This window comes from Syngnathoides biaculeatus, chromosome 9 (genome assembly GCF_019802595.1).
Source record: "Syngnathoides biaculeatus isolate LvHL_M chromosome 9, ASM1980259v1, whole genome shotgun sequence".
In the NCBI taxonomy this organism is placed as follows: Eukaryota; Metazoa; Chordata; class Actinopteri; order Syngnathiformes; family Syngnathidae; genus Syngnathoides; species Syngnathoides biaculeatus.
Window position 1 is genome coordinate 8,119,548 of NC_084648.1, and position 12,335 is coordinate 8,131,882.

The following is a 12,335-nucleotide window of genomic DNA, read 5'->3' on the forward strand; positions in this document are numbered from 1 at the left end:
GTAAGACAATAACTGAGAATCGACGTTGACTAAGTTTGATCTTTTTTTGCACATTTCTTCATGATGAATATTAACAGGAAAATCCATAAATAATGCTTCTGTATTCTAATAAGTGACTATTTTTCCCCACCCATCTACAAAAAAAATCCTATGTAAGAAATACAGCTTTATTCTTGGGGTACGACGGCTTTTAGTTAAAAAAAAAATACAATAAATCTAAAACTCCCCCTCGCCACCTGCAAGTCTTTCATTCGAATTTGGTGTGTATATCACGAGTATACCAACAAAAATATCTGAAAAAGCCATGCATGGAAAAAAAATGGAAGGCAGCCATTTGGTTAACTTTTAGCCATTTTAGATTCAATATGTCCATTTCTTTTTAAAAATTAACTGTCTGCAGTTGGTCCTACATTTTTTTATTCTCTCAAAGCCCGTTTCATTTTAGTCACATAACATCTGATCAGTTTGTGTCTCACAATTACACCTCCCAAAAACATAAAAAGTAAAAGTCAAGAACAGCATATGCAATTGGACTTGGGAAGCATGCCATTTTGGGTCAAAGCAACTATTTTTTGCAAATTTTGCCCTTATTTCCCCCACAGGGTTCTATAAAGACTCCAATGATTTTGTAACTTATTCAATTATTATGTTTGAAGTGCGGTGTCATGTGACTACATGCCTTGAAGTGTCAGCTGTTCTTGCTGTACTACTTCCTGTTTTCCTGTGGCCCAAGCAGGAAGTGGAAAGGAGGGGGTGGTGTGGAATCTGGATAAGAACAGGAACAGTGCACAGTCCTGAATATTTGAAACACAAAACTGCTACTTCTACACCAAGATAAACTAACTCCAGGGACATTCTGGCGCTAATTTAAAATAAAATAATAATCCCGATGGTGTGCTGTACCGCTACAACTCCCACCACCACTACTACTCTACTACTACCATTATGACTGATTTACTGACTTAATCTGTGTGATTAGGTAACAAATGCAAAATTCATAATAATTGCACACAAAAGCCTCCAAATCAGCAGTTTTGGCTGTTGTTGGACTCCGAGGCCGCGCATTTTGCTAATTGCTCCGTTGAGATGTAATTGGTGTTTTCTTTCCACCCAGGCCATAACCCAATTCTTGAAAAGTGGCTTTAATTAGAGTAATTGCCGCTGGATGGGGGAAATGGAGAGATGTTTAAGAAGTCCAAGGGGGATTTTGCGGAGAGGTGGTCAAATCGCAGTTACGGCACTCAAGTCGGGCTTCCCGCTAACGAGTCTGATTTGCTCATTAGACGTAACTGCGATTCTCGTCGCTTGTGTAACATGATGTCATCCACAGGCCATTGTAGAGAGTGGACTTTTTTCTTTCTTGCCTAATAAGATAGAATGCCACAAGTGCCGGTCAAGAGATTTGCAAGTCATTTTTCCCTGCAAAATTGTATTCAGCTGGACTTCTCTGAATCGTTTATAAATAAATAAATGAAATAAAAGTCACCCCACCCCTCACCCCCTAAAGCCCGTTTCACTTCACAAAATAACACTTGGGAGATATATCTACCATGAGGATACTCAAATTCTCAAGAAGACGTGGCTGAAAATACACAGGAAATTGGCCATTTTGGTTTGATGTCCCCACAAAATTGGATTCATTAGTGCCTTCCTCAACTTTTGGGAAAATTCTTCCCCCGATGGCTGTTTAACTTTGCAATGTAAAATTTGGTAGGTTTGTTTATCTCGAGTAGACATGCTAAAATATGTCACAAGAAAGCCATTAAGGAAAATTCATTGATGTGGGACATTTTACGGGGTGGGGGGAATCCAGTCCTCAACCCCTATTTCACCAATTTGGTGGGTGCGACATTTGGGCTTTTAGGGGTATTTTTTTTTTTTTTTGCAACATTTGAAAGATTTATGGTAGTTTTAATCCCTTTTTTTTAAAGAGGTTTACATTTGTCGCTTAAAAGGTCAAGTGTCATGCCTATGAACATTCTAAATAGATATTATAATGGAAAAATACTTATAACATTATGCACTTCAATGTCTATAGGAAAAAATAAGAGAGAATGAGCAGAGAGTGTGTCATCCATGCTCAAAGTTGCAGAAGTGTCATTCGACATCCAAGTGGTCGCCATATTGGCTGCATCTCCTGTCGGTGACGTCACTCCTGACATGAAGAGAACATCACACAACCGAGTGAAGTTACCTGGGCAATATTACCCTATTGTTTCGAGCCATATTTAGATGATATGCGGATCACTTCTAACCAACAACAGACCCCAAACAGTATGTATGAGCCAGCCCAGCCGAAGCCGTGCCCCTAGTCCGCGAGGCATGGCTTCGGCGGCGGCTATCGATGAGACACAGAGCTTGGCCAAAGCCGTGATCAGCGGACACGGCGCCGACGGGCACATCTACATATTTAGCACCTCTGACTTACAGCCGCGGATTTTTTGTTACGTTTTGGCAGGATTACATTTTACACACCTACCTGTCATTTGGAACTCACGAAGCTCTCGTCCTTTGCACCAGTCCAATCCATTTTTCATGACGAACTGGGTCTCTTGAAAACTTATGAAGGGTAACTCCATCCTCCCGAGTGTTCGAGCAATATCCAGCAATGCAACAAGCCGGCATTTTGGCTAACATGAAGGAGCAACGAGCTACCTTCCCGCAGGTAAAACTGATGGAAAGAAGTGAGTCCGCATGAGTGCGCTACTGCCCTTAACGTCACTTCCTGCTTCTTCTCGAAAACAAATCCCTCGAGAGGATTTTCATGGCAGGAGTTACAAAAAGCCATATACGTCAAAATCATGATTTGTGGTGAAAAAACGGATGGGTCCATTCCAGCTGCCTTTTTTTTCATTAATAACATACTAAAAACCATCCATTTTATGACAGTAGCAATTTAACTTGCTTGATTAAAGTTTTTGATGGTAGTACTATTTTAAACTTCACATTGTATTTTACATTATACTCATAAACATGTACAACAAGTTTTTTTTCAGTCAACTAGATAGATGAGAGATGCTAAATCAGTCATTTGATTCACCCAAATACACTGGGAAGAGAAAGTATGTGAACTCTTTGCAATTTCTTAAACTTCTGCGTAAATTGGTGATAAAATTGTCTGATCTTCATGAGGAAACAGTAAATGAATAATTTGGTTTAATAACTCAACTGATAAATGAACAGGATGAATTTTGGACCATTCCACTTTTCGAAAGACTCCTGCGATGTCCGGTGTGAATACCCTTTTTTTGATGTCGTGCTACAACTGGAGTCGGGAACCTTTTGGGCTGAGAGAGTATTATATTTTAAAATTTAATTCCAAAAGAGCCAAAAAATAGTTTTAAAACTAAATACAAATGTGTTCAGGCATTTTATGTAAGGCCAACACTTTAAGAGTACAATAACTTGAATAACTAATTCGTTGAACTAACATGATACTGTTGCTAACCAGTGATTGCAAAAGTACTTCTTACCATTAAAGCGACTTCTGGTGCTGCATGCATAGTATGCTAATAACTTTGTAGTCTGTTTCATAATTCAGTTGTTTAAATGTCATGCAGGCGTTGAGACTTTCATCTGTTAATCGTGAATATAGGTTGGTCTTAATGTTTTCTTAAATCCAGATGACTACAGTTCAATTGAGGTATTGTGCCACTGTCTAAATCAGATAAATAACTGGATGAGCCAAAATTTTCTTCAAATAATCACAACAAAACTGAGATAATTGTTTTCGGTAATAAAGAAAAAAGAATTGCGATTAATAAACACCTGGACTCTCTGTCTTTACAACCAAGTCCGAAACCTTGGTGTTCTGATTGGTTCTGACCTGACTTTCAACAATCATATCAAATCAATCACAAAAACTGCCGTCTACCATCTGAAGAACATATCTAGAGTGAAGTCTTGTATGTTGTCACGACCAGAACACAGGATTGGACCCAAATGCACGACTCGGGAGACGAAGAGGCAGTTCGGGGAAAAATGTTTATTCGGTCCATCGTCGGGGATCAGGCAGGCAGTCAACGGGAGCAGCAGTAACAAGAATGTCAGGCGTAGGAGGCTGGTCAGTGGGCAGGCAGGAGTCTGTACACGGGAGATCAGGAACGGTATTACGAGAGTGCGGGAACGAGGCATGAAGCAACGATCTGGCAAAGGCCACATCGTACTTGTGGTTCTATATAACTGAGATTGAGATGTAATTACTAGAGACGAGGCGCAGGTGTGCACCTCCGCCAATTGCGGCAGGTACGCCTCGGGAACCGGTACTGCCAGGATAGGGACCGGCAGGGCCATGACATATATGTCAAGCACACCAGGAAAAGCTCATCCATGCTTTTATCTCAAGTAGACTTGACTACTGTAATGGTCTTCTGACTGGACTCCCCAAAAAGAGTATTAAACAGCTGCAGCTCATTCAGAATTCTGCAGCTCGCCTTCTGACCAAAACAAAGCAGTCAGAGCATATAACGCCAATCCTAAAGTCCTTGCACTGGCTTCCAATCAGCTTTAGAATACATTTAAAAATTCTGCTACTGGTTTATAAATCACTAAATGATTTAGGTCCTGAATCCATGAAAGAAATGCTTCCAGAATACAAACCCAGTAGAGCTCTGAGATCGACCCACTCGGGTCAAATAGTGGAGCGCAGAGCCCAAAGCAAACACGGTGAAGCAGCATTTAGCTATCGTGCTGCACTCAAATGGAAGAAGTTGCCAACAGAGGTGACGTCAGCCCCAAGTGGGAATGTTTTGAAATCCTGGTTGAAAACTTTTTTTTTTTTCTCATTTTCCTTTTCTTTCGGCTTGTCCTGTTAGGAGGCGCTACAGCGTGTCATCTTTTTCCATCTAAGCCTATCTTGTGCATCTTCCTCTCTGACACCCACTGTCCTCATGTCCTCCCTCACAACATCCATCAACCTTTTTGTTTGGATCTTCCTCTCACTCTTTTGCCTGGGAGCTGCATCCTCAGCGCCCTTCTACCAATATACTCACTCTGTCGCCTCTGGACATGTCCAAACCATCGAAGTCTGCTCTCTCGAATCTTGTTTCCAAAACATCCAACTTTGGCTGTCCCTCTAATGAGCTCATTTCTAATCCTATCCAACCTGTTCACACCAAGCGAGAACCTCAGCATCTTCATTTCTGCTTGCTCTTGTTTCTTCAGAGCCACCGTCTCTAATCTGTACGTCGTGGCCGGCCTCACCACTGTTTTATAAACGTTGCCCTTCATCCTGGCGGATACTCTTCTGTCACATAGAACACCAGGCACCTTCCGGCATCCTCAAAGCAAACAGTGCATCTGTGGTACTCTTTCTAGGCATGAAACCATACTGTTGCTCGCAGATACTTACTTCTGTCCTGAGTCTAGCCTCCACTACTCTTTCCCATAACGTCATTGTGTGGCTCGTCATCTTTATTCCTCTGTAGTTTCCACAGTTCTGAACATCGCCTTTGTTCTTAAAAATGGGGACTAGCACACTTTTCCTCCATTCTTCAGGCATCTTCCTTCCCGCTAGTATTCTATTGAATAAGTTGGTCAAAAACTCCACAGCCACCTCTCCGAAGTGCTTCCATACCTCCACCGGTATGTCATCGGGACCAACTGTCTTTCCATTTTTCATTCCGTTCAGTGCCTTTCTAACTTCTCCCCTACTAATCAAAGCCACTCGCCGGTCATTCCCGCTTTCCTCTTCTTCTCGACCTTCTCTCCCATTTTCTTCATTCATTAACTTCTCAAAGTACTCTTTCCATCTACTTCGTACACTACTGGCACCAGTCAACATATTGCTATCGCTATCCTTCATCACCTTTACTTGCTGCACATCCTTCCCATCTCTTTTTTCTCATGCTTTTTAAAATACATCCACTTTTTGACCATATTACTTGCACTGTATCCGGTCTTGATTGTCTTATTTTGATTGTCATTTTTATTGTTTTTATCACCTTTTAAATGTTTTATCTCTGTGTTTTCAAATGCCTTTAATCATATAAAGCACATTGAGTTACCTCGTGTATGAAATGCGCTATACAAATAAATTTGCTCACTTGCTTGCTTAAACGTGAGAAAGACTTTTCACACGCAAAGGTAGAACGAAACATTGTCAGTACAACAATACTCACTAGGCAAAGGGTGTGGTATGTGACGCGAAGCGGGTTCCAAGTTTTCACAATCAGCTGCTCTGCAGATTTAATTTTTCATTTCTCCCCACGTATGTTGTCTCGTCAACAATCGTTTCCAAAAAAGGCTCGTCTTCTATCTGTTTGATTATCTTGTCTTTCTGTGAAAAGTTGTCCAAAGGTTCTTTGGCAACATCAAGCATGACTGTTTTGGCAAACTCCCCATCTGTGAATGGCTTTCCGTTGCGCTATATGAATTGCAGTCGCCTTGTTGCTGCTGACTAGCGTGGACTCTGGACAGTAGCTCTTGACGTGCTTTCTTCCTGCGCTTCCCCGCAGGATATTTTGATCCAGTGGTGTGTCTCAAAGTACCACTTTATATTTGAGCATTTCGTCATTGCAATTATGTCATTATAAATTAGACACAAACAAACCTTGTTTCTCCACAAAGCGAATTCCTCTGTCCATTCTTACTGAAAACTGCGCAACTGTTCCCCTCGTGTCTTTTTCTTCCTTTACGCCAGGGGTGTCAAACCCTGTTTTTGTCGCGGGCGGCACATTGTCGCCTCAGAGGGCCGTTATGACTGAAACCAGAAAAAAAACTTTAATCCCCTCATCATAGTTACACACATTTATAAACTAATTTTGGAATCAGAAAATAAGGGTAATGGGTTTTCCGACTATTGTTGATGTTTGGTAACACGAAAATCCTTGGAATATCTCAATGTTGTCATTTATGAGATGACACTTTTATGTTTTGGCACTGATTTTTACAAGAATCATGGAAGTTGACAGTTGATCTGCCTTCCAGGGACACAAAATCATGTGGCAGGCCGCATTTGGCCCCCGGGCATTGAGTTTGACACCTGTGCTTTACACCATGTGCCGAATTATTAGCCAGGTCTTTTTTTTTAAGATTACTTTTATTAGTAACCAACCAGACTTCTTTAGGTTGTTCAGAATATTAATAAATCTCAAACAAGAATGTTTAAATGAAGTAATGAGGTTCAGGCATTCCTGAGAATATCTGCATGGATGATTATCAGTATAGTATTTGGAAACTATTGATGTGCAGAATCATTATGCAACTAAATGGAAAAAGAAAACATTTTGCCATCTCACTTATTTAATTTTCGTTTGAGAATATTAAACAGTTCAAAACATTAGAAAACAATAGACATTTATAGAAACTGATATAAGTGACTGATCTAGCCAACCTTTTCAATAACTGTAGATGAATTTTGTCAGTTTCATAATTTGGACTCAATTATGTTTTTGTGCAGCAGAAACCAGAGCCTACAGGATTGCCTTTTTCAGTGTGGGTCTTTTTCCAGCCATTCTGACCTTGGCCAATCTTCTGAACACCTGATACTTAGTGGTAGTCCAGGTAGGTTGCAGTTCTGAAATATGACGGCAAGCTTCAAGCTTGATTTTTGTCAAATGTTTGGCAGTTAATTTGGATCTTTATCTCCCGACATGTTTCTTGCCGACGCTATTTACTTTTCGCAGCAAACCTTTGATGGTTCTGTAGTCACACCCCGAAAGGAGCTGCCTAATAATTACGCGCACCCTTAAATGCGGTGTTGATCTCCTGAGGGCACACCCACACTCATTCCAAAATACATAGCAACTGCTATCCTTAAACCCATCAAGCATTCAGCGTTGTCTGGCTGGGAGCTACAAAAGGTCAAGTGGCATGCCTATAAAAGAGATATTGTAATGAAAAATACATGTAACATGATTTACTTCAATCTCCATACAAAAAAATAAATAATGAGCGGAGAGCGCGTCATCCATGCGCAAAGTTGCGGAAGTCTCATTCGACATCCAACTGGTAGCCATGTTGCCTGCATCCTCTGTTCATTATGTCACACCGCGACATTCGCCATTGAAAACAGGCTGTGCCACGTACTATGGGACACACTCCTTCAGACACGGAAGCTCTTTTCCAAGAAGAAAACATCGAACAACTGAGTGAAGTGACCGGGGCAATATTACCCTATTGTTTCAAGCCATATTTAGATGATGTGCGAATTACTTCTAACAACAGACAACCCAGAGAGTATGTATGAGCCAGCCCGTCCGAAGGCATGCTCGGCGCCGACGGGTACATCGACATATTTCATATTTAGCACCCTTGATTTACGTGCACGCATCTTTAGTTACATTCTGAGGGGATTACGCCCCCCTCAAATTTGGAACCCACGACGCTCTCGTCCTTTGCACCCGTGCAATCCATTTTTCACAATGAACTGGGTCCTTTTGAAAAGTATGAAGACTGAATCTATCCTCTTGAGTGTTCAAACAATATCCAGCAATGCAACAAGCCAGCATTTTAGCTAACACGAAGGAACAACAAGCAACCTTCCCGCAGGTTGTTTTTTCATTAATAACATACTAATGCTTGCATTTCAAGACAGTGGCACTTTAAAGTGATGATGTTGTCCACATACTTAAATGCCAAATAATTCTGCACAGTATTTAAATGTTTGTCAATTAAAAAAAACTAAATCACTACATTTGCTTTATTGGGGTCAGATAAAGTCAAGTCTCTGTATTCTTGATTTTTTTTTTTTTTTTTTTTTTTTTTTGGGATGATCCGACTACTTTTTATGACTGACATATGCAGAAATGTAATAAAATTCCACCAGGTTTACAGTCTTTCTCCCCCCCCCACCCCACAGTACGTGAGCGCTTTAAGATCTTCCGCCAAAATAACAGATTTGACAACAACATTGCATCGATTTAAGATCGCTGGGCGTGCTGACACAAGCCCATCTTGCACCATTCTCGATTATTTTTTTTAACGTAACCAGTTGATCTCGTTTTTCACCTCGTCAGCATTTTACAACTTCTAGAGGCAGGCTGCGTGTGGCACGCCTGTCCGTGCCAATTAACTGTTACTTTTGTGCAGACATTGCCCAGGTGTAGTGGCTGCGAGATCACTTTTTACAAGTTCCTAAATAGGTGTTTTTGACAGCTCAAACAATGCGGTTTTGCTTTTGAAATCAGAAATACATTTACGTAGGCGCGCGCACACTGATTAGACACCTGGGAACGACGGGAAGTCAGGAAGGCGAGCCGTTCTCCTGAAGACGAAGCTGAAGCTCAAAGGTAAATATTTGAGTATTTACTGTATGCGGAGGACTGAGTGTGCACACATCTCCGGGTGTGATGGGTTGGAGAGGTGGAGCGAGATGATGAGATGACGAAGTCGAGCAGTGGTCGGCAACCTGTGAATCGTGTTTCATATGCAGTATGTCACAAAATGACATCATAATAAACGTGTTTAGTCCTTGCATCGGAACTATTCAGCTATCAGATGCCTACACCTGATAAACAATGTTGTTGTATTAATCATTAAAAATCTGATGAACCTTACATTTTGTATATATTTTTGTGCACGCCAAACGATTTTGTCTTCAATCAATCCAACATGGCGGCATCTGGAAAGCGTTGGCCTCACAGTTCTGACGACCCGGGTTCAATCCCAGCCGTCCCTGTGTGGAGTTTGCATGTTCTCCCCGTGCCTGCGTGGGTTTTCTCCGGGCACTCCGGTTTCCTCCCACATCCCAAAAACATGCAACATTAATTGGACACTCTAAATTGCCCCCAGGTGTGATTGTGAGTGCGGCTGTTTGTCTGTCTCCATGTGCCCTGCAACTGGCTGGCAACCAGTTAAGGGTGTACCCCGCCTCCTGTCCATTGACAGCTGGGATAGGCTACTGTAACCCTTGTGAGGATAAGCAGCTAAGTGCAACATGCACATTAAATTCACTTTCGAGTCTTTAATATACATTTTTGTCTCCCCGGCTAAAATGCAGAGGGGGTTGCGTCAGGAAGGCCATCCGGCATAAAACTGTGCCAAACAAATGTGCGCTCATCTGAGATGACACGCTATGGCGACCCCTAACGGGACAAGCGGAAAGGAAAAGAATATACATTTTTGTAAACATCAAAGACAGAGTAGTGTTTGAAGAGCTAAAATACGCTTCCACTACTGTCGGTTATAATGTAGGGCCTTCAAATGACCAAACAAGTTACTTCAGTCTTCTACTAACCAAAAACATCATTTAACATTAGATGCACTTTAGGGTCTTGCTTTCAGGATGTACTTTCTCTCATATGGCGACCAATTGTTTGAAATACCTACCACCACTATCAAGTTAGAATCATGAACAATCAATGAAAGATGCAATGCATTTTAGATTTTAGTGTATTTTAGCCCAGCGATTTCCATCCTTTATAGAGCCAAGGCACACATTTCACAATTGAAAAATCCCACGGCACACCAACAAAACTAATGTCACCAAAAATGGATAGATTAATTACTGTATGTACTTCCTGCCATCTAATAGAAGAGGATTTTTTTTTGTTCTGTCTGTCAGTGTGCTTCAATTGCATAAATAGATGAATAAAGATACATAATTTCTTGAAAATAAATGTTTTTTTTTTTTTTTTTAGCAATTACATAAAATTGGATAACTTCCCACGGCACACCTGAAGAGCGCTCACTGTTGAGATATCAAAGGTTCTATCATAGATATTGTTGACTGTATTATTGCTGGGTTGTAAAGTTGTCACGGCAACAAATTAATACAATTTGCTAATCATTTGCAAGCCAAGTCCAAAAGCCAGACATTTGGCACGCTACCTTGGCACGGACAGGTTTTTCTCCATCGGTAATCATCAACTGTTGTGTTTTGTCATGTCTGCAACAAGGTTTGATGGTTTTTTTCTGAGTCGTAGGAGTTTGCTCAGTATATTACCAGCTAATCACAAGACTGGCACAGACCTACGACTGCTTAGTCATTTTCCAGCTTTCTGAAAATCAAAGATAATTTAGGCTTTGGTGACCCAACCGACGATGGTTTACTATGGTTTAAAAAAAAAAAAAACACATTTGAAATAGTATTTCCAACAAAAAGTTCTGAGCTTTTCAAATTAAAACAGAAGGTGGAAAAAAGTGCACGACTCCAAGGGTTTTCTTTTTGTTGTAATAAATGATCTGCCCACTGCATTAAAGCAGAAAATGTTGTAAATATGTTTTCTTAACATTCAATTATATTACTGGATGTTTTCACAGACTCAAACATCATAGAGTTCTGTTTTTTTTTTTCAATTTTATGCCCCAAAATTCTATGCACAAATATATCTGTACATATTTTTCAAATCCACAAATACCTGCAATTCACATGTTTTGCAATGTGTTTGTGGCAAATGATCAATTCCGCTTGTGAATTATTGAAAGTGTGTTCGCGGGTCGTCGGGCACGCACATTCCTTGGTGAGGAAAACGTAGCGCAGTTTTCAAGATGTTCACACACAAAAGTGGAGATAATTCACACGCGTGGGTGGGCCTGCCCCTCCATCTGCCAGGCGGCATCGACCGCGAGATAGATGAGCGAGAGCTTGCCATCATCTTTTCGTCGGGCCGCCCCATGAATATGAAAATGTATGTAAACCGTAATGTTTTGTATCTTACCGACAGATGATGAAGGGGATTTCTTTTTATTTTACTTACTAACGACGGGGCTGCCAACTCTCCAGTTCTCTTCTTGTTCAGGCATGGTGGGTATTTCAACTGGGTCAGACTTGCATGTGTTCCTTGTGTGCGTTGATCATGATTTATCCATCCATGTATCTTCTTCACCGCTTATCCTCACAAGGGTCACGGGTAGTGCTGAAGCCTATCCCCGCTGTCAACGGGCAGGAGGCGGGGTACACCCTGAACTGGTTGCCAGCCAATCGCAGGGCACATCGAGACAAACAGCCGCACTCACAATCACACCTAGGGGCAATTTCGAGTGTCCGATTAATTTAGCATGTGTTTGGGGTGTGGGAGGAAACCGGAGTGCCCGGAGAAAACCCACGCATCCACGGGCAGAACAGGCGGGTCCGGGATCGACCCTGGACCTGAGAACTGTGAAGCCAACGCTTACCAGCTGCTCCGCCGTGTCGCGCTTGCGATAGTGATTTGAGTTAAGACTAATGTCACATGACAAATAATGCTTGTAAGTCGATGTAGCAATGTACTGTAGGTACATGGGTCTGCATTCCACCTTCTTGTTTGATGCCTCCGGGTCAAACACCCCAGCGAACTGATTCCTCCACTGGAGGTAAATCTGCTAAAAATAGCTCCGGACTGCTCATATTCCCACCATGTGCTGGATTCCTGGTGTACGTGTGGCGGAGCTGCGATCCATATTGGGGGCTTATG